Source organism: Corvus kubaryi, unplaced genomic scaffold (assembly GCF_017639235.1).
Source record: "Corvus kubaryi isolate FWS band 111438036 unplaced genomic scaffold, C.kubaryi_AGA036_p1.0 37392, whole genome shotgun sequence".
NCBI classification, from domain to species: Eukaryota; Metazoa; Chordata; class Aves; order Passeriformes; family Corvidae; genus Corvus; species Corvus kubaryi.
This window is the reverse complement of record NW_024581131.1, coordinates 11,367,654-11,386,476: the sequence shown is the minus strand read 5'-3', so window position 1 is coordinate 11,386,476 and position 18,823 is coordinate 11,367,654. Positions and strand designations below refer to the sequence as shown.

Here is an 18,823-nt window from a genome sequence, read left to right as displayed (position 1 = left end):
GCCTGATGGGATTTCATTCATTCTATCTCCATGAAACTCCTTAAACTTCACTAAATTCAAATATACCAAATGAAAGAAATCAGAGTATAGTTATGTTCAGAAAGACATCACAAATTTCCAAACCAGCTCCCCTCACTAGCATACTTTGAACTTCTTTGTCTGCAAACAGAAGGGTACCTCTCCTAGAAAGTACCAGCTAATAGTAATCTGCTTTAATAGCAGCAGCTAGTTTTAAACCACTCCACATTTCATCTGCATTACTAACCTTTGACACAGCAACTTTGCTAAATGGCAGTGGTCACTTGGCACCCCAGAGGCAGCGTTGTCTATCATTTACATATCTCCAGGCGTGGAAGGCATAGCAGTAGAAGACCTCCTGTGCCCAAGCAGGAGTCACCTTAGCTGTATCGTTTCACCAGTGCTCCAAACCACTGGGGAAAGATTATTGCTGCCTCACTTCCAAACCCAGGTGCAAGCCACATGCCTGTCCCACGTGAAGAATTTGCCAGATGCTCACAAGTGATGCTGGGGAAAAGGTGCAGCTGATTCACTGATTAAGGAGTCAAGGTCTGGCCTCCAGTCTAAAACCAACCGTGGTTATTTACAGAACAATTTTCAAGAAGAGAGGAAGAAAAGAACTTTTATTTACAGCTTTCATATATCTTTTTTCTCCATCATGTGCTCACCCAAAAGAAAATATATATTAATAGACACAAAAATGTGTAATTTCTTGATGTCTGTGTATTCCCATTCCAATTTAAAAAAATTAGAAGTTAAACCAATATCTATTTTCCATCAAAACATTGAGTTAAAAAAACATTCAAAAATTATTTAAATGTCAATAAATAAACACTGATCTCCATAAAGCTGGGGCATTAAGGAAAGCAAAAGCAACCACAAGATTGATAGAAAAATCCAGACTTAGGCAATGCAGTGCTGGTTCACTTCTTCTCCCATTTGCAGTCAGTCAAGCCTTTGCCTTAGCTCTTCCCTCTCTCTCTCTCTCTCTCTTTACTCCCTCTTATCCACTGGGAATATTTATTTGCTTGTGACCAGGCTTCAGATGTTTCCCATGAACTGAGGAGCTGAGAGTACATTGCTGTGCCTGGGCTGGTGCAGAGGTGCTGCATGTCTGTGTAACCTGTAGCCCAGTTCCAACACTTGATTGTAGCCCAGAAACCAACCCAATGGCAGCACTTGGTGTTGCTGAGTGTATCTTGGGCAGAGGCTGGAGGCAGGTGTGCAATGTTTGTATTCCCTCTCCCAAACCACTTCAAGGCCTTGTGCCAGCTGACAGGCAATTAAATACAGCGTTGCTCTTACTCGATTAGAGAACCTCTAAAAACTTCACCACGGGCAGGAGGCAGCTGGAAGATGCAGCATACTCCAGTCACTACCAGACAGAGCAAGCACAGACAGGCAGCCAGTCTTCCTCTCTCTCACTCATCTGGACGTGAAGGATCCTCCATTCTGAGTTACTCCAACATCACTGAGGATAAATTGGACCTCTTTCTCCAAAATCCCATTTGCTTTCCATTTCCTCTACTGCCTTCACATCCAGGCCATGTGGCAGTAGAGGAAAGAGGAGCTGCCTTCATGGACATGTCCAATCTAAAGGCTTCATTCATACAAGAACTAAAGTCCAAAGAAGATACACCAAACCTCTGGTACTTTTTTAAGACTTCATGCTCTGATTCACACTCTCTGTCAAAATTAACTGGAACAGTATAAGCAAGGCAAACAGCCCCATCTGTATTCTTTACTGCTGAAGTTCACCATTCCTGTGGGTGTTGGTAACCTCTGGCAAACTTCTGCACCAACTCCTATGAGAAGTTTAGAAATTTCAGAAACCTTTGCAGACAAAGTTGCTGGTGCCAGGTTCAGCACTCATAGCAGTAGGTGATGTTTGTCTCAGCAAAGATGAGAAGTACAGTGCCTGTGCTCCAAATGAATCATGCTCATCCATAATTCCTCTCCATGTTCATAGAAAGTACTGAAAGATTAAAAGAGGAATGAGAGGAAACAGCATAAAGATGCTGATCTTCGGTGAAAGAAGCTGATCTGTGGTAGGAGCGGTCTGGGATCCTACAGAATTAAGTCACCAGCACACTGATATTTCAGTGGTCTGGGGTTAGAAGTGAGTTGAGTATGGTGGTGCTCTACCTCTGATATCAGACTTAAGTGAGATGCTATGTTGATCACGATTCATAGTTGGAGTATAAACCTTTCCTAATCTGATCCAAGACTTTTCATAGAAATGGCGTGATATTTCTTTTTCTGCACATATTAAATTATATCATTTTATTCTGAGGGATATTTAGAGCTTTTTGGTGACACAGATTTGTTGCTTTCTCCTAAATGTTTAGCTGTGCAAGCTCATGCTGTTCAGGTCTGGAATGTCTCAAGATGGAAGAGGGAAATGAGACTGCCTGGAGCTAATCCCAGCATTTCTCTGGCAAATGTGCACCAATAAAACAAAAGATTTACACACATAAATAAGAGATCATGGGGAAAGATGAGGGGGGAACCCAATTATCTGTCCCATTGTGTCCAGCTTTAACTCAAACACAAATATTAGAGATAGGAGGAAGGGGGCAGAGGAAGAGGATAACATGATAGACAGAAAAGAATGTGAAAAAGCTGTATTCCAGCGCAGTCTAAAACTTTCCAGGGAGACAAATGGGGATAAGCAGGTAACACTGTGTGGCCTTTTATAGGAAGTCTTCCCTTCATAGGAATTCTCTTCATTTCTCCATGACCATGTCCCACTGCTCTTTTTCCCACCATTATCTGATTCTGGATTCACATGTCCTCTCTAGAGTTAACCACAGCAAATATTTTGAGCACAAGTCACTTTGCATCTCACAGAGTTTTGGAGAAGAAACCTAAGAGAGACCTACCAAGGGAACCTCCAGAGCTAATAATTTACTTTAATAATAAAACTGTCTCTTTTAAACTAGCATGTTTAAGGTAAGTGGAAAAGGATGCAATCTTTCATCTACAGATCAGAAGGCAATGAACTCCATCTGTCTCTCAATCCACACTTTCTGGTGTGATCAATGAGACAGAAGCTGTGGTGGTTTCTGTCTGGAACAGAACTGCCCCAGGGAACATGATTGAGACATGCCACTAAACAACACCAGGTGAGAGCTTGATTGCTATGACCTCAAGAAAGAGTCAAGAAGGTGACATGAGCAAAAAGACCATCTTTCATTCCAGGCCTGCCTTAAGATAACAAGGTTTTCATGGACTTTGAGTCAATCTGTTGTGTTCCTTCAAGGAATTTTAGCTTTAACTTATTTGCCATGAAACCAAAACGTCATTGTAGTCATATTCTTTCTAGAAAGCAGGAATGCCTGTGAGTTACTCTCAGAGAGGCATAAACAGGTTTCCCTAAAATTAGGTGATATTGGGATACGAATGCTCACCCAGATAATTTCAAAATACCCATTTTGGCAAAAATGCAGCAGGTGGAAATCTGGCATAAGCAGTCATTTTTGGCATAGAAGTATCTGAACTAGGAAGCACATCATTTACCCCTGACAAGGGGAAGCCTCCTGCCTGACTTCTCTAAAGCAGCTGAATTTCTGGGGCCGAAACCTCACTTTTTCAAAAGAGACAGCCTCACATTCCAAGTCAATCAGAGAGGCTACCTCTGTTCACTGCTGAATTTGAATTAACAAAACGCTTTTTCTATTCATCGTTGTTCAATGACTCTGGAATTTTAAAGAATAGAACAAATTGCAGTGGCCAAATTTCTGCATTCAAAACAAACTAGCACCAAGAGGGGGATAATTAGTCAGATGAATTAGTCTGTGGAGAGGGAGTCAATCTGGGAAGCGAGTGCTTAAGAGAGCAATCACAGAGCTCTAGAAATCGGCTCCTGGGTGGGTTTTCCAGGGACTGGGGAAATTACTGAGGCAGCCAGACCAGTAACAGCTGCTGTAACAAAAGCACAGACTGGATGCCAGGCCCTGTGAGCTCAGGAGAAAATACAAATGAGCATCCGACGCTGAACGCGTGAGGCGCCGACGTCAACAGCGTTGCAGCAGGAATGCTCTTGGCCCCTGCGCAAACCTAGCTCCACCAGAATTCCCCCCAGCCAAGTCCGTGGGACTCCCATCCAAACCCTCTGCCCTTTGAAGCCGCTGGACCCCTTTCGTGCTGCTCTGTTGAGAACACAGCGGGTTGAAAGCCTGTTTTCCACTTTGCATCCCACTGCCCAGCGGATGGCGTCTGCAGCAATTAAACCCAACAGGCTGAGGCTGCATTGATCCCAGCTGGGGAGTGAGACCCAGCCTGGAACCAGGTACTGTGCTCCTGGGTCAGGGTTTCGCTGCAAGCTGTAGTGAAGGCCAGGTCTGCTCAAGCTCACAAATACTTTGTCAAGCCGGGTTATGCTTTGATCACATCTGAATGTTTTGAGAGGAAAAAATGTGCAGTGTGGAGAGATCCAGAGCCGGATTGTTGGTTTTCTGTTTTTTTTTCCTCAGAAAAAACCTGCTTTGTGTGTGAGAGCTCAATAAATATCCAGGCAGCTCAGGGCAGCCACAGTTGCTGGGAATTTCATTTCCGTTTCCATGGGTGGGCTGGGTCGCAAGCCAAGCTCTGAGCTGGAATTTCAGGCCAAAATTTGGACAGGCACCTGAAAATTTTGATCTCAATAAGAATGAGCAAGCAGAACTTGTCCAAAGCCCCTTTCCAGATACAACTGTGTTGGAGCAATAACAAAGCCCCATACGAGGGTTTGAACTTGGCAAGCTCAGCCCCATCTCTGAGACCTGCCTGGTCTGGGATACTCTCTCTGGAAGGACAACCTTTCCTCTAAGACTTTTAGCTTTCTAGATCCTGGTAAATATTGCAGAAGGTGATACACCATGCACAGTTTCACACCTCTGTGTCAGATCCTTAAAGACAACACACACTGAGAAGAACAGATATTTTTCAAACCTACAGCAGTAACAAACACCTGAACATTTTGTGTTTTCAGAGGAGGTCTGAGCCAGTGGAGGTTCTGGCAAGCAGGAGCAGCTCTATGCCTGTTCCGTGTAGCACATCATGTCAAGTCACAAGGGATGTTTTCTGTGCAGAGACTCTGGGTTTCAACAGGTCCATTGCACGTATGGCCCCATGGAGCACATCACAGTACAAACAGGGAGCAGATGGAGCCTCAGTAGCCCATGAGACTTTTCCAGCTGTGAGTCTACATGGAGCCAAAGAGGAAACCATGACAGCTGCTGTCCCCAGGGGACCTGCCAGACCCCCAGGCATCACCTGCAAATCTGGGAACAGCTCAGCCAGCTCCGATCACCCTCCTCATCACCCCTCTTCTGCTTTTCACTGAACCGGGTGGGAAAAGTTTTCCCTTCTCTACTCTCTTCTTCATAAACCAGCCTGTCTTCTGTTCAACTTCTACTCCCCTTCTCCTTTGGTTTGGATTTCACCTATGTGTTTGTCATGGTTTAGGAATGCTACTCCCCAGTTCAGTGTCCCCTCTGAGACTCTCTCAAATCACAGGCCACTCTCTATCTCCCCCTTCCCCTCCCTCTTCCCTGCTCTGGTGGATGGAGTTGAGAACTGGGACACAAACAATGAAGATCATGGCCTGAGATAAGAATGATTTACTGGAAACTGCAATGACATAAGAAAAAAAACAGTAACAGCAGCAATGTTAATTACAAAAGTATACAAAAGAGAGGGTGATTCACATGCAAAAATGCTCACCACAGACCCCAAGACAATGAAAAATGGTGGACAGTTTACTGTCCCCCTCCCCCATTTTTTTCAGCCAGAAGCCATGCCCTTCTTTTACTAACTCAGAGACTCCCTTTCCTCTGGCCTCGACAGCTATGTGAGGTGGTATAGATTAACGTCTGTGTCATGGCCAAAATTAGGACAGAGATGCTACTCCCTCACAGAAAATATCAGTGAGTGTGTGCACATTCCTGGGATAATGTGCAAGGGCAATTCTTATTCATCACCCATGCGCCTCAGCTTAAAAACCAGGGTTCATTCCATCTGAAACACAGCCTTTGCACTCAACAATTTCTACTGCAAATAACAATCCGGGAGATCCTATGGGTTATATAGGCTGCCAGAGAGTATTTTCACAGGTTATGCAGCTTGGTAAAGCTAGTACTGTAAAAGGAAAAGCTACAGGCCTTCCAAGTCCACTGGACTCAAGGGATTCATCCTTACTCCCAAAGGATTAGCTATTATAAGGATTAAAAGCCACAGAAATAGAACATAAGGAGTGGAGGGGGAAAAAAAGGTAGGGCAGGCATATTTTTGACCTACTCTATTATCTAATCATTTTGAGAGAACATTGGAGTTTCTGATAATCATTTGTTAGTTTTTTATTGTTATATGTTTTCTCAAGATATTTGAATATACTCTACCATTTTCACCCACACTTTCAAGGGTTACAGAAATAGAAGGGTCTACATACAGAGTGATATCACAGCCAGAATGGAGAAAATCGCTGCAGCATGGGAAGGTTGAACTGAATAAAAAGAAAGTTACTAACTGAAGAGAAAGGGGCTGAACTTCTTCTGCCATGAGAAAAGGAACAGAGAAAAAGGGATAAAGGAAGGAAAGAAAATAGGACAGAGCTCACTGGGGAACACAGTAACCAACCTGACTCACCAGTACTCTGGCGCAAATGCAGTGGGGGTTCACGACCTGATTTGGTATCCCCGGGGCGCTCCTGCCCTAGATCTGGCAGGGTCAAAGCCTTCCTCAGTTAAACCTGAAAAAGTCAAGTCTGTGGTAGTGGGGGGGAAGCTATTCTGCAAAAGTTTTTTTGACAGAATCTGAGAAAATATATCCTGCCCGGAAGGACAGAAGGGACAATCCTTCTGGATAAGGTCTGTGGGTGATGTTCTCTGGGATACTTTCACTCAGTTGTGTGTAGCACATTGCTTGTAAAATATTATCAAAGTGTGAATTCAGAGAGGAGAAACAAACTCTAGCCAGACTCTCAGAACTGAGCTGTATCTGCCATTTTGCTGAGAGACAAAACAGATATGATCGTAAGTCTGCAAATATGGCAAAAATAAGCAGAAGAATTTTTTTACACATGTGAAAAGGACTTAACCAGAAAAAAAAGGAAAGAAGTGAGTAGGGATATGGTAATGCAATACAGTAGGTCTGAAAGCTTCAGTACTAGAGTATTTTTCAAGTCAGACTGGCCAAGATACTAAGAAATCCTGCAGAGGGACTGGGTTTGTTTTAGCAGAAAGGACAGGAGGGAAAAGGAATGATGTATGATGCTGGGAAATCAGAACAAATTAGGTTGAAAAAGATCTCTGAGATCATTGAGTCCAACCTTTGACCGATCACCACCTTCTCAACTAGATTGTGGCATTAAGTGCTATATCCAGTCTTTTCTTGATCATCTCCAGGGATGATGACTCCACCACCTCCTTGGGCAGTCCATTCCAATGTTTAACAATATTTTCTCTGAGGAAATTCCTCCTGATGTCCAACCTGAACCTTCCCTGGAGCAGCTTGAGGCTATGTCCTCTTGTCTGGTTGATAGTTGCACCCAAAGCCTTTCCCTCACTCACTGAGCAGGTCACCTGGTCATAAAGTCAATCCAGTTGGTCAAGCAGGACTGCCTTTGTTGAACCCATGCTGGATGGACCTGATCCCTTGGTTGTCCTGTGTGTGCTGCATGATCGCACGCAAAATGATCTGTTTCATAACTTTCTCATGCACCAAGGTGAGGCTGACAGGCTTGTAGGATCCTCCTTCTGGCCTATCTTGTGGATGAGCATCACACTGGTGAACCTCCAGGCATCTGGGCCCTCCCCGGTTAGCCAGAACTGCTAATAAATGATGGAGAGTGGCTTAGAAAGCTCTCCTGCTGCTCCTCATCCAGTCCCACAGACTTGTGAGCATCTAAGTGGCTCAGCAGGTCACTAACTACCTCCTGGATTGCAGGACTTCTATTCTGCTCCCTGGCAATGTCTGCCAGCTCAGGGAGCTAGTTGCCCTGAGGAAAACCACTCTCAAAGACTGAGGCAAAGAAGGCATTAAGTACTTCAGCCTTTTCCTCATCCTTGGTGACACTGCTTCCTCTTGCATCCAATGAAGAATGTAGGTTTTCCTTGGCTCTCCCTTTGTGGTTAATGTACTTATAAAAACACTTTTTATTGTCATCTTTTACAGCAGTGGTCAGATGGAGTTCTAGCTGAGTTTTACCTTTCTAATTTTCTTTCTACATGACCTAATGGCATCCTTCTGCTCTTCCTGAGAAATCACAGAGATCCATTTTTTGATGTGTGCGGAAAGAGTGTCAGGTCCTTGGGTTCTTTCAAAGACCTAAATGCTTTTTCTGGAGTACTCAGCTCTGATGGTCTGGGGAAGTTATTCCGTTTCCTGAGTGAGGATTTCTTGGAAAAGGAAATGTGAAGGACAGCACTGCATCTAACTCCCTGCTCTCCAAAATCTTCACATTTCCACAAGAGATGTGTCATTTTTTAGCTGTCCACTGAATGCCACCTCTCCATCCTACTCCACACCAGCCCATCAGCCTGGAGCTCACAGAAGTTGCTAAATCACTCAAGTGCTTAAGTAACACAAAAGAACATGCAGCACAGGAAAGGTTACCTGAAGCCAGCTTTCATCACCAGCTCTGTTTACCTGTCCAGTGCTTCTTCCTGTACTTCACTCCCCTAACTGAGCCTTGACCTGAAACAGCCTGTGTGTTTTTTAAAAACCTTCCACCCAAGTGAACAAGAAATCCTGCTGATTTCAGCATGAAGGAAGAAACTACTTAATATTAGCAATAATAATGAAATCAGGCCCTACAAGTTTAGATTAAGCTATGGAAAATTGCACCAGTGACTCATTCTGCCTGGTGACTCCTCATTTATGATGCTGAGAAATACAGCTCTGCTTGGAGATGATCTTTGTATGTGCAGGTACAAAGAGCAAGGATAAAGCATGCACAACATCATCTTGCAGATGAGAAGAGAGAAAACCTGCAACACATGTTGGTGTGATGGGACAGTGAAGTGCAGCAGACCTGACCTCTTCCCAGGGTCTGTCCAGATTTCAGTCTCTGTGAAATCATAGAACCACAACAGATCAATAACATCCCAGAAGCAGCTGTTGTGTATCTGAACAGCTGAGCAGTGCAGCCCATCTACTCAGAGTTTAGTACCTTAGTGTGCCCCAGCAGCACAGCATCAGGTGGAACAGGAGAGCTGAACAGGCAAGTGGTTATAGCATGGGGCCTGCAGAAGAGTGCTTCAAATCACAGACATAGAAAGAGAGGATTCATCAAAATGATTCTTAAAAAATAACAAGAAGTGGGGAAAGGTTTGGACAGCCCTTCCAAGCCCAAGAAGCAAAGAGTCATAGTCAAAGCCTTTGCAGTGTGCCTCAGAGCAAGGCTGCATGCTGTGGTTTCCCAGCAGCAGGGTCCTGTGCTGGTCAGTGCCTCACAGCAGTGGTCAGGAAAGCTGGGAGAGCATCGCTCAGGTGAAGGCAGGCAAGAAGGGTGGCAGGGCACCCAGCCCTGCCAGGATAGTGGGGACAGGGAAATGTGGTGGCAGCTGCTCCGCAGAGCAGGGAGGGAGCACCCAAGCACCGTAGAGCACTGCACTGGGGGTGGGAGCTGGGAAAAGCAGAGTGCTTTACCGGCTTCCACAAAAAGGGAATAAAACTGACAAAATGAGAGCCTTAATTGCAGAGTAGAGACTTATCATCCCCTCTGCTCTGTACCCCTGTGGGGATGTGCCACACAGATGTCTCTGACTGGGGTGGTTGCCAGCAGGGCTTTGCAGAGGCTTTGTCTCTGGGCTGTGCACTGGCAAAGAAATTATGGCTTTTATGTGCTCTCTAACTGCAATTGCAGCTCCAGCTTTATGTTCCTGCTTTGCTGGAAGACAGTTTGTTCCTCCTCTCCCTCATTTAGCCCTCCTGAGGAGCATAGGGGCATTATCACGGCCCAAATGACAGATGAGGAGAGAAAAGACTGATGAGTTAAAGCACAGATTTGACATTGGCAGCTGAGGTGAAGGTATCCCCATAACAGAGACAGGCATCATACCTGCAGGCAGAGTTTCTGGGAAACAAGAGAGCCAGAGGCAGCAGCTGCAGGGGAGGAATGTAACTGAGCCCACAGCATCACCATGTCCTTCCTTGGACACTTTCTGTGGTGCCTGGAGGAAGGTCACTCTCATGACAGCAGGAACTTTGGTCCTCCATACTGTTCAGCAAGACAGACAACTCGAAAGAAGGAGCACTTCAGTAGCCCCTGGGCATGTGAAATGAGCAGTTCAGCTGTCAGTGGGTAGAGATAAAGGTGCCCAAAGGACAGATGGTGTTGTGAAATTCATCCGTTTGTCAGAGGACAGCCCTGAACCACAGAACTTCTGAACTGCTCACATCTCTTTTTGAAGGGCTAGTTTTTCACTGAGAAGCAAACAGGCAAGTGTGACTCACTCAGACATGAGCTCGACCTGGGGGTCAGAGGGTGTCCCCTTATCACTGCCCCCAGTGTTTCCCTCAGCCTGAGCACATTTTGCAAGGCAAGGGCAGATAGCACTGCCACTTTTACCACCTTACCTTTAGGGTGAGAGGAGGTGAGGCACTAGTTAATTAATTCTGTTCTGTCTTGGAACAGGAGAAAAAAAAGGAAGTGTTGTTGTAGGTCCCCCTGAGAATTACTTATTTTGGAATATCTGGCAAATTGGAAACATTTGGCTTCAGATTAAGTGAAATGTTTATTAGGTGGAAATCAAGTAATTTCCCTTGGGAGGCATTTTCTACAAAAGCCAAAGGAATCAGACAGAATGGCTGGATTCCTGAAAGAGCGGAAACTGTTCCCGGGCTACAGAGAGAGGTGGTACCGCTTGGGCTAAGCGGTACTAAGCACCTGGCCTTGGAACCCACTTTGACCTAGTAGTTACTGGAAGTGAAGAGGAGCAGCTTCAGCAGAGACAGAGGGCAGAGTAGCCCCGGTACTGGTTGTTCATCATGTAGGAGAGAATCCCAGGTTCGTGTCCTTCTATTTGCCCTAATTACTCTTCCTCTTACAGGGTCCCAATCAACAAGCCATCAGATATGCTCCCTGTGTATTTCAGGCTTCTCTTCTGAAGCCATCCCCCATTTCTACAACAAAACCTAATGCAGACCCCCGGTAACTGAAGCACCTGGGCATCAGCCTTTGCCAAAGGAGGGGTCTCTTGGATGTGGGTCTCTCACACCAAAGGATCTTCTGCCCTAGTGGTTGGACTGGGAAACCCAACAGTAACTGCTAGCCAGTTCTGCATGGGAACCCAGTCTGAAAAATATGAAATATCCTGTTACAGAAACATCAGAAAATGGATCAGTCTACATTCAGCCATAGATAGACAAAACAATCTGCTTGTTTTTACATAAACTAATCAATCATTTTGAGCAATCGGGTACTGCAGTCTTTGGCAAAATTAAAACAAAATCTGGTAAGGTGGAGCAAAAGAAAGTAATATGCACATATTTCTGGATTTCATTTTTCTCATCTCTTTGCATTAATTATTCTTTCCTTTGGTCAGTGATGAAGATGGACACACTTTTTGACCACATGCAGCTTTGTTAGTAACATTTAAACAGGCAAACCACCTGTGTGCCAGAACCCAAAGTTGTGTGCTACCAGGCAGATGTGCAATGCTCCAAGAGACATGTGAGCAAAGCCTCCTATGTTCCAGTGGTATGTGGGGTCAACAAGGTTATTTGGGATCCATGAGGGTGCTGTAAATACTAGAGGGAAGAACAACCAGATTTTACATAAACAGTGTCAAGGTCCTTTTGTGTCAGCAGTCAGCACCTCAGAAAATTACCTCATGACAAAGTTTTCAGGGAGAGAAAGGTTCTGCACAGATTTCTAGCTTCCCTGACGCAAGTGCTTGCAACACACACTTACTGAACATGCTCTTCTTCAGGGCCAATTTATGCTTGTTTTAATATCCTTTCCAAAATATCTTACTGGGGTCATGGGAAGTGCTACGCAGCCAAGTCAAGTGACAAGCATCAGCATGTTGTCAGCATGTGAAAGCAAAAACAAACCTTTTTTAAAGGAATTAGAGAGTCTAGTGACTGAGCTAATCTGAAACAGTTCCAAGAAAAAATGCTTCTGGTAAAGGAGAGAAACTAGAAGGTTTTACCTGCAGTTACTCCCCAAGGTGAAACTCCTCTGCACCCCAGATGCAAAGCCAAGCACAGCAGAGACAGCAACAGGATGGACAAAGCAGGGATCTGGCATCAGAACCTGCTATTTCCAGACTACACTGATTAGTCCATCATTTCTAGCACAGCCTCTGACAAAGCCAGCTCCCCACGTTGCCTTTGCCATCTGTAAAATCAGGAGAACAGGTGGATTTTTCTTATTTCCAAACCAGTAATGACCAACCCTCACAAGCTGTACTGTATTCCCACGCCTGGGAGACAGAAAGGTACTACTGCCCCCACTTTGAAAAAGAGGAGCCAAGAATAGGTGAAATGTAACTGTTTGCCCAAATTCTCACATAAAACTGATGACAGAGCAGCTGGCTCAAAACCAGTTGTCCTGTCCCTAGGTCAGGACTTTAATTCTTAACACTTTCCTCCAAGCCTGACCTGAGATTTGGTCTAGAAGGTAAATACTGATGGCTGTGGGTGAGTTTTTTGTTTTTCTTACAGGACTGCAGTTCTTGAAATTTTCTTCATTAAGATCTCGGTCTCTGTTTATTTATGGGCAACAAAATTGCACACAGAGAAACTCAAGCATCCCACAGCTAGTATAATGTCAGTATCACTTGGAAATGAAGGCAGTCAGCATGCCAAAGCTTTAGAGGCATAATATTTTAGATTTGATTTCAGTCTATAATAGGATAAGACTACATAGAATTGGGTCGTAGAATCTCTTTAGCCAATTAAACTTCCCCAGAGGTTTTGGTTCTCTGGGGTGGGGTTTTATTCAAGCACTAAATATGCCTGTGACCAAATTCCCAAGAAAGGAACATCTCCTGAATGTGGAAAATACTAACACTATTTTTTGTTGGTGCTGTTGATCTTCAAACTCATTCTGCAGAGACAGAACAGAGCAATACCTTATCAGAACCTGTAAAACAATTTTCTTTCTTGCAAAGAATTTTGGAAATGGCCAAATTTTTTCAACCCTTAGTCTCCACTGAATGAGCCTCTGGAGCCTGTGTGCAAGTAAACCTCAGAGTAAATTATATTTTATACAGCAATAAAAACAGCTGCTATCTAGGAGTATAGTGGTTGTCACAACACCTCCAGTCATCTGCTAAAAATTTCAGCAATGATAAGGTAGAAGTCAGATCTCAGGCTAGCTGACTAATAGGATTTCCTTTCTGCAGACATTTTCAATAGCTTGAAATGTAATTTCAAATAGGCATAAAAAAAGTTTGCAAGTTTCCTATGAAGCAGAAATCCTGTAAGATTTTATTTCAGAAATGCTGATACATACAAAATATTAGATGCAGACCAGGACTTCAGTAGCTGTTGAGTAAAATGACCACAGCTGGGTCTTTTTCCAATATCATGGCTGCTCAGCACTGAATGAGGACAGCAAATGTATTTGGAAGTGAGCAACAACAAAACTGAAGAGTGACATCAGCCTCACGCAAGAACCAAATTTCCAGGTTCTAAGGAACAAAATAAGTCCTACCTCAGCCAGCCAGAGCATGCCAGCCTGACCACAGGGCAGCAGTTACTGGGCAAACCTCAGCAGCTTTGTTTCTGTGCAGTTCCCAGATCAAACATGTGATACAACAGGCAAGTTATCCAACACGAGACTGACAATTAAAATTTGTCAAACCACATATGTTTGTTTCCATGAAACATTTCTGCTTCAGCACATGCACATTTTCTAACTGCATCAGCTTTGTTGAAACATTCCTACTCGGTTCCTACTCAGCCTGTGGAAACAAGCTCTACTTAGTTCTGCTTGCTCCCAAAATTACAATTTCTTCTCATAAAAGCTACAGGACAGCTGTGATTAGGACCTTATCAAGATCCTTTGTGCATGCAAATGGACAGGCTAATTCTGTTACTGTTATTCATCAGCCGTAGCAAATTGTGTACATGTGCTCTCTTAAGCAGCTTGTCACGGTACTTAGAAACACACTGGCCCACACTAAACTGACCAGCTCTGCAACCCTTCATTAACTCCTGTGGAATCATAACCTAGCACAGATAGGTGCTGTTCAGAGCAGAGCCACAGAGATCAACTCCGTTTTGGAAACAGGCACCTGCACAGCCCATAAAAGCACAGCTAAGAAAGGAAAGCATGTTCCAATTAATCACTAATGACTGACTTTCCTTTGTGTTGAACAGACTATGCTGAACAAAGCAAACCTAGAGCTTGGAGTATTTAAACAAAAGCACGTAGTAGTGCGTTGAGAGCCTATAAAAGGAAGCAATATATAAGAAATCACATTTCTGCATGTTTTCACAGTACCACCTAGGAATGCACAGTACTGGGTACAGATCCAATATTGGGGCCATGGAGATCTCACACCTCAGTAGGCAACCTAGAAGGCATCAGATACTCTGCAATTTACTGAATTCTCTATTAGAGAGAATACAGTTCTTTCTGTATAACAGAAAACCCAGTCACTTCAGTCACTTTGGTTCCCACAATCAAAGAGGTCCATCAGTGTGTGAATACCATCAGGTCCCCACTGTCACAACAGTCCTCGCCAAGTCACTGTTGGCCATCAGGATGCTGGTACCCAGAGTAAAGACAGAAACATCGGGACAAAGTGATAGGGTCTCCTAGATACATGATTACATCTTCTCATATGGTATGGGTGGCTACAAGCAGAGTGTGCTCAATGATCTGCCCCCTTATGAGCAGCCCTCAGCCCAACTTAGGCAGAGTAGCCTAAATAGATGTGCCCAAGCACAGAACATCCCAGGAGATGGCCTCCAAACCCACACTGAGGTGACATCAGGGTGCTTTTCAAGGAGTCCTTCAGCTATGGTGTCACTTACACCTCTGAGTTCTCTTTGGAGCAGGGATTGTTTCCCATATGTAACTTGTATCAGGTTTGAAGCCTCTGGGTGTCACTGACATGGGGGTGACTTGGACCAAGAAGACCTTGGTCCAAGTAACTTCTAGTAACTTGTACTAGGTGCGATTAAGTAGATGCGTAAATGCACTGAAGAAATCACTGTGGCTCATTGCTGAGCAGGGGACAGATTTACTGACCTGTGCTCATCTGTACAACCCACGTAGCAGGCATAATGCTTCATCCAGAAGATAGAGCCACCATGAGAGATTTTCTCTTCCACAAGTTCAAACTTAGAAGAGTTAAAACAAAAAGGACCTCTGCCCCAGCTGCATAAATAAGAATATTTCCACTCAGAACAGAACTGAAATGGAGGTTAGATAAGCAAGGCCTTGGCAGCAGGAAAAACAAACAAAGCCAGTCCCTGCTACGCCCACTGAGAAGCAGCTTGTTTTGCCATGAAGCAGTTTGTCACACACGATCTGCAATGACTCACTGGCAGGCAAGAGCAACCCAGCTAGGTTTCTGTGAGCTCAGACAGGCGGAGAAATGGCTCCTGGTTAAGATGTTTCCAGTGCTGTGAAAGGAGGGCAAAGCTGCAGCCCATCCAGGCACACCACCAGGCAGATGTTCCCTGGGCAGAGGGCTAACCTGGAGGCTACCCTGGTTCCAATACACCATGTCAGTTGGGAACAGGAAGCCAGTTTAATCAGGCCATGTAATTCTCTGGCAATCCTCACTTCCCTTAAAGAGGTTTTCCACTAATAACAGTCCAGCTTGGCTCAGACAGTAGCGGGAAGCTGGGGTTCTTCTGCTGAGGTCTCAACACTGAGTTGAAAACAAGAGATGTATCAGACCTAGGCAGACATCAGAGCACTGACCTCCACACACCTCTCTAAGGGATCCCAGAGGTTTAGGAGAGAGCTCTGAGCTTGCCCCAACGCCCTCACAGAAATTACACTATTCACAGTCACTCACGGAGGAGCTTCAGCCCAGCAGCCTCATGCTGCTGACAGCAGCAGCACGGCTGTGCTGAGCCCAGCTGCACCCACTAACCTCCTCTGCCCTCTGGGACACCTTGCCGTTTTTACCTTGGGTAGGCTGGCTGATGAATAGCTCCTTGACTGAAGGGATGATTCAGATACAGCTCTACCAAGAAGAAACTCTTGTGCTATGACAGCCACACAGAATGCAGCATCTCTGTTTTGTTGTTCAAGTGTCCTTTCCCCTCCTGCACTTCCCTCAGCTTTCTCCCTCTAATTTTATTCCCAGAGCCGAGCGATTGCTTTTAACAAAGATGGTTGAGTCATTTCCCAGCTCTGATGTGCCATCTACCAAATGCTTCAGATGACTGATGTCTTAAGAAGGAATCCAGCCTGTTCCCTTGCTGCACATCTTAAAGCCGCCAAAATGGAGCAATTATACCTAATTTCTGTGACAAAGAACAAGAAGTCCTGTCATTATCACAGCTTCCCCTTGGAAAGGCAGTGGGTGAGAGAAGGAAATACATGATCAGTGTCACAACAATAACAGGCTGATGCATGCCATGAACCGCAACCGGCTGTGAGTCTGCATTAGGAAGGTGTCTCTTCTTGCAGGAAAATAATAAAGCCTGAGAGACTGACCTGGGCATTACAGGAAGGTACCACTCTTCAGTGGTGGGCCCAAGGGAGCAGTGGTGTCCCTGCAGAAGACCCTCTGCCAGACAGCTGCCACTACACCTGTGGCCGGACTCTGGGCTCTCAGTACGGACTCCAGAGGACATTAGGCATGGAACATTTGACTCCCCACACCATGCAGCATGGGCTCAGCAGAGCATACACAGCACCTCCAGAACAGGCAAGGCAGCTCTCCGGGGAGGTGCATGACTCTGCTCTGACTTGTCAACACAACATCCACCTCTAACAGGGACAAAATTCTGTCAGACAGCTGCCAAGTAACCTTTGTATAAGGCTACAGAACATTTCTCTGTGGCTTCACATCCACCGCAGGGGAAAATGTGTACCTTTGGCTTTTATTCCCTCCTATACATAGTCCCATAAGGGATGCTGAAGGTTAAGAGAGGAATGGCCGTACCCCAGGCAACACTGGCATCACTTTTTTTCGTGGATTTTGGCAAGGCAGTGTAGACAGCACCTTGCTGGGTACTTCCCTGACTACCTCAAGCAACCAAAGCCACACAGTGCATCCCTCCCTCCCCACACTCCTCGTGTTCATCCCCGTAACTCCCACACCCTTTCTCTGGCACTGGTTTCTCATGGAGGTAACTGATAGGCTGCTGCCTGGCTCAGAAGACCCCTGACATGCTCCAGTATGCCTCACAGCAGTGATGAGTCCTTCCCTGGGAACCAAGAGAGGAGGCAGCAGGCCCTGTTCTCTACGCAAGATTCATGTGCAGCAGGTTGGAGACCTCCAGCTTTGTTCAGCCATAGTGTGAGCCTGACAGATGAAGGAAGAACAAGTAGAAGAGAAAAGGCAAGTGGGCAAGTCACGCTTCTCAGACCTGAGCTTCTTTGCATGTCCCTTGTGTCTGAATGCATAAATAATACTTAGAACTTGGACACCATCACAAATTTCAACAAGAACACAGAAAATCTTTCACTTGCCTGACCACTCCCTTTGCAGGGGGTCTGTACCACTCCAAATTTTCCCTTCCTTCTTTCCCACCTCATTTTCTCTGCCCTCTCATTCTGCTCCCCACCCTTCTCTCTTTTCACAGCCTATAACTCTTCCAACTCATCACATGGACTCCTAAAACCCAGGATCCGTTACACCTGAATCAAGCGCTTTCTGTCTCATGGCTCCTTTCTCATGAGCCCAGCAAAGCCCCTTCCCCCACTGACTGCTGTCTCCAGTCAACACAGACGTGTTGCACACCAGTCAACCACTACCAACCACTGCTCCTCATCCTTTGCTGTTCTAAGTTCAAACCAAAACAATGTAACCGTGCAAGTCCGAAGCATATTTTCCTGCTCCCATCTAACAAGAGTTAGATGCTGTGATTTGCTAAGATCTGATCCTGAAAGTCAAAGACCAGAGAGACCTCAGTTCTCCCAGTCATTTCCCGGCACTCAGCCTTCCAACTCTTGACTGGGTCCAAACAAAACAAACCAATGAGAAGGGCTTGAGCCTGCCCTTTTACTGATCCAACACTTTATATTGCTGAAACAAAAGTGTAAGTGAGAGCAGAATAAAGGTAAGGACCTACACTCAAGGGTCTGGGAAGCTGCATACTATTTGTATTGTTGGCAGGAGACTGGCTTTATAAGTAAGTCCGCCCATGCTTATGTTTTCAGGTTTGAGCCTAGCCTATATTCCTTGGAAAAAAGCCATGCACACCTTCCCATCCACAAAGGAGAGTCCCAGGAAACAGCTCTTTCAGGCATTTTGGTTTTTTTAGCAGTATGAATACCCTTGGACAAAACTCATCATTACTCTGTGGCAGGGTCACTGATCCAGCCTTGCCAAAAGTACAGCAAAATCTTCTTTAAATTTGAGTGCTTGTCTCCCCAGAGCAAGTCTCTGCCTCAGACACCTCTGCCTGTCAACTCATTTCTCTGTTGTCATCCGAAAAAAGGAATAACAAGTGAAAATCACAAACCAGTGTGGCCTGGGAAAATTCTGACAGCTTGACAAAGGAAAGCAGAGGAAGTATCTACTTGTTTATACATTTTCAGATCTTTGAATAAAGATTCCCCTGAAAAAACATCGTGACTTCCTCTAACCAGATGAAGAAAAGAAGATGTCAGATTGTATCTCATCAGATTTTCTGGTGTAGATGCTAAACCAGGTATTTAGATGGATGATGCCATTCA

General features: G+C 45.0%; 1 long non-coding RNA gene across 1 annotated transcript; it reads left to right on the top strand.

Annotated features, from left to right (window-relative positions):
• Window positions 1-7,366: 7,366 nt before the first annotated feature.
• On the top strand, window positions 7,367-18,198 carry LOC121669587. Its single transcript, XR_006017812.1, has 3 exons — window positions 7,367-7,532; window positions 14,195-14,199; window positions 18,189-18,198. It is a non-coding gene; the product is annotated as an uncharacterized LOC121669587 (long non-coding RNA).
• The last annotated feature ends 625 nt before the right edge of the window (window positions 18,199-18,823 follow it).